Raw genomic sequence first — 8010 nt, 5'->3', positions numbered from 1 at the left:
AAACACAGAATGCTGGGCCCCACCCCCAGAGTGTCTGATTCACAGCAGGTCTGAGATGGGACCTGGGACTCAGCATTTCTTATAAGTGACCAGGTAGTGCCAGTGCCACACTGTGAGAAGCACTGTTCTAGCACAAACATTCACCACCAGCAGGGTCCTCCTGGATCCTTCGCTGGAGCCAGTTTCCTTTCCTGGGCATGCCTCCGCACCTGGACCAGTTTTCTGGAGTTTCTTCCTTTCTCCTTTGGAGCAGAACAATCAGATGAGATCACAGGATCAAATGTTTAGTTCAGGGCCTGGCTCAGTGAACATCAGTTCTCTTTCCCCTGGTCTCATGGGATTTCAGAAAGGGCTGAACTCAGATTCAGCAGTGGGGTGGGCTCCAACGAGCCACTTTTCTCCAAACCTCAGAGTTTTCATGGGAAAAACAAGGGTGGCTGGGCCTGATTTCCCCAAGGCCCTCCTTTCAGAGAATCTGAACTCAGAGCGACCATGGGCGGTTTCACTTTAGCTAGCACACCGCCCAGCAGGGACCTGGGTCCCGACCAGCCAGGCCCCAGCCCTCCTCTCCAGCCCCTCCTGCAGCCACCACCTCTGCACACTCGCACGTGCATCTGCACGCCCCCTCTGTTATCACTATCTGCAAGGCCCTTCTCACCTCCTCCACAGAGATGTGGACACTCATATGTCTTCCCAAAGCTCTCTCTGACCACCTCCTCCTCTCTGTAGCCGGACCCCCAGGTAGCATCTTTCATTCCCTTCAGCACGTTCTGAGAGGCTGCTGAGCGAGATGGGTCAGAGGCCTGGTTCCAGAGGTGCAGAGCCACATTCGGCCCCTCAAAAGCCCTGCGGCATTGGGCAAGTCATGCAGCCTCTCCAGGGCTCAGTTTTCTCCTTTCTAATATGTAGGTAACAATAGCTCCCACCGCGTGGACTGGCTAGGAGGATTCCAGGAGTTAATCTGCCGTCAGAACAGTGCCTGGTACAGAGAAGGCATGGAATCGATCTCGGCTTTGCTTATTGGGGGGCCATTCCGGAGCCTGCTCAGGAGCCTTAAGCCTCCCGCAGCACTGGGCACCCGAGGCAAGGAGGACTTCTGTTCCCCACCCAGACCTCCGGGATCACAGTCTGAGGGTGCGGGCGAGGCTCCAGAAACTCCATTTTCCACCAGCGCCTCTGGGTGATTTAAAAAAAATTTTAGAACAGTTGTAGATTTACAAAAAAATCATGCAGAAAGTACAGTTCCCATATATATGCCCCACCCCCACCCCCAGTTTTCCCCATTATTAACATTTTGCATTAGTGTGGTGCATTTGTTATAATGGATGAACCAATATTATATTAACAGAAGTCTATCGTTTACATTCAGGTAACTCTTTGTGTTGTACAGTTCACTGTTGTTTCCTTTTTTTAAAAAGATTTAATTGTGCTAACATATATACAATACAAAATTTCCTATTTTAGCCACTTCCAAGTATACAGTTCAGCAGTGTGAACGACATTCACCATGTTGTGCTACCATCTCCTCCATCCATCGCCCAGCACTTTTCCATCTCCGGATGATGTTTTAGGCACAGAAAAGCTTGAGAACAAGCACTTTGGGGTCAGGGGAGCCCAGGTGTGAATCTGTCTGAAGCACTCAGTTCCAGCCAAATGTCAAGCAAGGGAGCCTGGGGTGCCGCCCTGATAAAGGGGGTACATAAGCCCTCAGTCCAGTGCCCGTGGCCCCTGACTGCTCAGTGACTGTGGCTGTGCTGTTTCCACGGCCCCTGAAGGCTGAGCCCCCCACTCGGCCGGACTCCAGACACCTCCTCCACACAGTAAGAACCGGCCTTGGATTCACCCAGACTCCAATGGGCTGGCCTGTGGCTCTGTTCTCTCTCTTTCTTCCTTCAGCCCAGGTAATTGAGTGTCCTGCGCATGAGGAGCCGGGATGTGGGCCTAACAGAGGGGGACAGAGCTGACCCTAGTGAAGGAGACAGAATCACACGGATATTTTATACATGTAACCTCCCATTTTAAGAGCCTTCTGAAGAAAAACATTCTTTCTTTCTGTTTGAGCGCAAGGTCTGGATATAAGAGAAATGGCGGAAGTGAATGAGTGAAGCCTTGGACGATGACTGGTGGAGGAGGTGGAAGTGCTGCTAAGGGGTCTGCAGTGATAATTTCTGCCCAGAAGCCCCCCGTGGACCAGTGACAGGGAAATGCTCTCTTCCTCCTGCCTTCACTGACCCGTCGGCCACCTAACCATCCACCAGGCTTAAAGGCCTTTAAAAGATGGGACCTGAAATCTGCCTTTGGTAAGCTCTCTTATTTCCATGTTTTGTTTTTTTTTTTTTTTTGAAATTATTTTTTTTCTTTATCTTCTCAGTTGATGTTCTCTTGGAAAAATTTCAACCCAGTCTCAGGCTACTCTAAGAAGAGGGTTCTTCTCTACATTTTCATGGGATAATAATATTCACTTAGTAGTTAACTTACCTTTGAATTGTGCTTAATGGATTAGAAACCACTTGCATGATCAGCCCCGTATGCACCAGTGTGAGACCCTTTGCTCCCTCAGCTTCCACCCAGTAGAAGGCTCCACTGGCAGTAGGGGCTTGGGCCACGGTGCTGGGTGGACCGTGGTGGGATGGGAGCCTATGACCATGACTGTCATCTTACTTTTATAGTTGGAAACTGAAGACAGAGAGATAAAGTGGTCTGTCCGAGGTTGCCCAGCCAGACCCTGGCATAGTCTAGGCCAGAAGGCAAACGTGGAAGTCATATCTTTGATGACCCAACCTGGAAAAGAGCATGGGGCAGGGGCCTGGCACTGGGAACGTGAAGAGTGGGGATTCCCGGGAGAATGGGATGGCTTTAGTCAGGGGACTTGCTTTGAATCCAAGCTCTGGGTCCTGGCTAAGTTGTGTGACCTCTGGGCTTCTCATTACCCATCTGTAAAATGAGGGGGGTGGGGGGGTGGATTACAGCTATTGAGCAGGACCATTTGGATTAGAGGAGACCACATGTATAAAGCCCTTGGCCTACAGGAGGAGTTGGTACGTTACTGCCTCCACCCCCCACTCCCATCCAAGGACACTCTCTGTCCTCGCCAACCTCACGTGGGCTTTGGTGGTGCAATGAACATACTCTTCACTCTGTATTGAAGAGAGTGACAGGTATCAAAGAGCATAACACAGTTTCTTTGTTCTCCAAATTTTGAAAGAAAGAGACATCAATTTCTCAGTTGCAGTCTCCCTGGCACACCCTGGCTGTTTTCCTGCAGAATGAATGACAAAGCTGATTGCTACTTGACTGAGAGGAGGTGGAAAAGGAAAAATGGGGTGGAAATTTTGTTAAGGAGCAAGCTCTTTGAATTTTAGTACCAGGATGACTTAGCATCAAAGAGCTGCTGGGTAGGAGGCCTATTGGGAGTCTGCTTCTGGGAGCTTCTGTGCTGTCATTTTGCTCGCTTAAATTCTGCATTTCAGCCCACTCTGCCTCTATTGATCTGCCTCAGTCTGACACTCCTAATCCCAGGAGCTCTAATTGACTCAGATGGATGAGTGCAAGGTAAAAACTCTTCAGGCATGGTTTGGGGACTGTTTATAGTGAAACTGAACGTGAACCAGGGATAGCATAGAAAGAGCACAGTTTTAGAGACAGACAGTATGGTCATTCTCTGCATGACCTTGGGCAATAATGGGACACTCCAGGCCTCAGTTTTCCTGCCTGTAAAATAGGGTTTATGCCTGTGACTTCCTAAGGTCATTGCAGGGATAAACGAGGCCAAGTGTGTGCAGTATCTACAGCAGTGGCTGGCTTTGGAGGCAGAAATTTTTGACAAGAAATCTCTGCATTCTCACAAACATTTTTATCACACCAGAGAAAATGTCTGAGTGCTGAAATGCCAGGTAACGCCCATGGCTCTGGGAGCAACGCAGCACTGGTGACATCTGCTGTCAAATTTCAGATTCACCACTTCCTCCAGGGCATTACAAATCTAGCCTTTGTTCCTGCAGTCTGCGATCTAAATTGAGAAAATAAGTTATGATCATGATGACTGGAAAACGACTTTGTATTAAGGCACTTAGAATGTGGGTTCGATTCTCTGGCTTTAAATGCTGATGTTTCCATCAGTGATAGCAAATAAACATGTGGAGGCAAGAGCTGATCAATCGTTTAATTCCTTTAAAAAGCAACAAGACAAACAGCTTCCCTAAGTCAATGTGGCACAGCATTTAATTTGATGATGTTGTTTAGAGACTCTATGCGTTGTATTGTGATCTAAAACATATCACCCGTTTATGAGAAGAAAACCGAAAGACAAACTACCAGTTCCCAGGAGAGAGGGAGGTGATGGTGGGGGTTGATAATAAACACAAATTCTATTCCCAGCAGAGAAGGGTGCAGAGGCCCTTGTATGATTAGAGAACCCTAAAGAGAAAAGCCTGGTCTGCTCAGGCACTGAGATGGACTCAGAAGCCCTGGATGTCAAGACCTGCTTCTGCCACCCATTTGTTGCACGTCCTGAGGCAGGTCTCCTCACCTGCCAGGGCCCATCTCCTCCTCCCTAACTGAGGAGCAGTCATTCCTTTTGTGCCTGTTTCCCTGGGCTGGGGCGAGGGTCTGCCGAGAGAGGGCCTGCCCGGTGACGGACAACCAGAATGGGCACTTTATACCTCTGATTTCATTTAATCTTTACCAACCCCCAGTGAAGTTTGTGACTAGCCCAAGGTCACAGAGCTAAGGCAAAATGAAGCCAGGATTAGAACTCTAGTCTGCATGCTGTCACCATGAACTGCAAAGGAACAAAATACTATAAATATTGTGGCTGTATGTGGCCGCCATGAGGTTGGAGTGAAAAAGAGAAAAATATTTGGTAATTCACTTGTTAACAAACAGTGATCTAGGCATCAGGGTCACGGTGACATATGAGCATCGTGGAGGACAAGTGCAATAAGCAAGTAAGTAAAACAACTTTAGAGAAGGGTGGTTGCTATGAAGAAAGTAAAACATGAATTTTCAGTGATGGGGGTGAGGGGGAGCAAATTTCAATTGAGGCCAGAGAATACCTGTCTGAGGAAAGGACTTCTGAGCAGAGATTCAAGAACCAAGTGGGAGTCTCTGGGGAGGTCAAGGGACAGCAAGAGCAAAACCTCCAAGAAGGGTCTAAGCCTGGCTCATTAAGGATCAAGAGGAGGCCAGTGTGATTGGACCTCAGCCAGCAGGCGACACGAGACAGGAGCAGAGGAGGAGGCAGGTCGGTGAGGGGCCCTTATAGGGCTAAGCGAGGAAACTAGATTTGTGTTAGGGGAGGGGAGGAGTGAGAGAGGAGGGTTAATGTTTTAGTTCATGTGAATTCTAAAACTTAATTGATTTATTGTTGAACAGATAATATAAATTCAGAAGTACCAAAAGCTAAACAGTCTCTTTCCCACGGTATCCCCCACCTGCCCAGCAATTCTCCCTGGAGGCAATCTAGGTGCCAGTTTCTTTTGTTTTCTTGGGCTATCGCATGCATGCACCATCATACACACACAGGCATGCACACACACAGGCACGCACACACACACTTCCTCCCCCCCCCTCCCCTTTTAAATGGCAGCACAATATTCACCCTATTCTATGCCTTGCTTTTTCTCTATCTTTCCTGAGGATCATTTCCATCTGTACTGGGAGAACATCTCATCATTATCTTTTTTGTATATCTGCATAATATTGCATTGCATGGGTGTTCTGTTTATTTAACCAGTCCCCTATTGATAGTCATTTAGGTTATTTCCCTTGAGGGTTTTAAGAGGAAGTAAAAATCTGACTATTTTAGAAAGCTCTCTCCGGCTACTGGAGGAAAACAAGAGTGAAAGTAGAAGCCAGATAGGAAGTGATTGCCATTGTCCAAGAAAGAAATCTGGTTTGAAGCAGGGTGATGGCACTGAGTGTGTGAGAAGTGAGTGGATGTGGGCTTACTAGCCGATGGGTTGAATATGGGGGGTTAAAATGAGATTGAGGTCAACATCTGGGCTTCAGCTATTGGGGGGATGGTGAGAATCCCTTATTCTTTCAATAGCATTTCATGTCTGACTTCTGCAAACAGAGCAGGTGGTAAAGGCAGGGGAACTAACAGTAAAACATGGATTCTTTGCATGAGACTCTTCCTTTATGTGGCAAAAAAAGAGTACTATATGTACTAAATGTAACATAACACTTATTTGGAGTTTTCTACCCTCCATATTTGAATGGAGTCAGTCCCTCATACTGACTGGGAATTCCCTCTGGTCTGATCTCACCAGCTGCTCAGTGACCATCCTCAGGAATCAGCCCTGGGCCCTTGGTCCTCCCCACCTACATTGTCTCCCTGAGCAGGGGTGGGGTGGGGCGGGGTGTTTTATTCTGCTCTGTGGTTTTTGTTGTTGTTGCTGTTTTAATTTTTTTTTTATTGTAATAACATATCTACAGCATGACATTTCCTATTTAGCCACTTACGAGTATACAGTTCGGTTGTGTTCATTATATTCAGTGTTGTGCTGCCATCACCATGCCCTGTGGTTTTCAATGCATCTATATGCTGAGCCACAGATTCCTGTCTTCAGCTAGACCTCGTCCCTGAGGTCTCCCTGGAGACTTGTATATCCAACTGTCTCCTCGACATCATCACTTGGCTGTTTAATAGACATCTCACACTTAACATGTTCCTCCACTCACAACTCTGTCCTTCCCGGGTCTGCTGTATGTCGATAAATGGCAGCTCCATCCACCATCCACCAGCTGCACAAATCCAAGATAACATATTTGATCTCCCACCTTCTCTTCTACAAATGCTGTGAATTCTCACTAGAAGTATCATCTCAAATCCATCCATCTCTCTTCATCCTCACTATCCATACCTATTCCAAACCTCCATCACCTCTTGCTGGATGAGGCTACTCCAGGAGCCTCTAATCTACTCTCTCTGCCTCCATTCTTGCCTTCCTGCACATATCCGCCAAATAGGTCTTTTCTAAGGTATGTCAGCTCATGCCAGTCCCCTGTTGAAAACATCAATGTTTTCCCATCACAGCTCAAATGACAGTAAAAGTCTACCCAACTACCTCCAACTTCCTCCCCTCTCCTGGGCTCTTTGTGCTCCAGCCACAGGGACCTCCCTTCCATTCCCCAAAAATGTTCCTGAGTCCCTGCCTCAGGGTGTTTGCACTCGCTGTTTCCTCTGCCAGGGAGGCTCTTCTCTTGGCTCCTTGCATGGCTGGCTCCTTCTCAACCTTCAGGGAGTCTCAGCTTGAAATTTGCCCCCTCAACTTGATCTAAAGCTCCCCCTCCGACCCCCTAACTCTCTGTCACATCACTCAAATGTGCCTCCTACACTGGTAGGAGTGGACCACTTTTCAGTTTGCCAACTCTGAGGCAATCAGTCCTGCGTGAAATTCTGAAGCAATTGGCACCATGTTTCCCATTTGTTCCCTTGCTGTTTTAATCCACTTATGGATTAGCACTTTGATCTGACTCTGCTTGGCACACACACAATAAATGTCATGATAAATGTCAGCCAGCTTTATTCTATTTCCTTCACAGAGGGTTTCAGTAAAGATTGTTTGATTGACTCATTAACTTTTTCTAATTCTATGCCATTTATGAGAAAAGTGCCATGAATTTCATTTTGATAAACAAAATAATTTCTCCCAAATGTACACAATCAGTTTGGTGATACGTGATCTTTCTTTCTCCATTTCTACTTCCAGCAGAAGTAGCTAAAAGGCCGAAAAACAATATTTCCATGTATTTTAAGGAGTTAGTTATTAAATTGTTTTATCAAATTCAAGTTTCTAAAAACAGATCCTCTTTGATGTGGAAGAAATACACAGAACCACACAGAACCACACTAAGTGACTTTAAATACCTTGACTTCAAAGACTACCACATATCACACTGCTGAGTAGTCTCAGGGGATACAGTTTCCTTCCAGAACACCATTTCATTTCAGTACCACCACTTCAACTCCTTAATCAACAGCCAGAGATGTCCAGGAGATGCGGT

The sequence above is a fragment of the Choloepus didactylus genome, chromosome 19 (assembly GCF_015220235.1).
Source record: "Choloepus didactylus isolate mChoDid1 chromosome 19, mChoDid1.pri, whole genome shotgun sequence".
NCBI lineage: Eukaryota > Metazoa > Chordata > Mammalia > Pilosa > Megalonychidae > Choloepus > Choloepus didactylus.
This window is presented reverse-complemented; position numbering follows the sequence as displayed.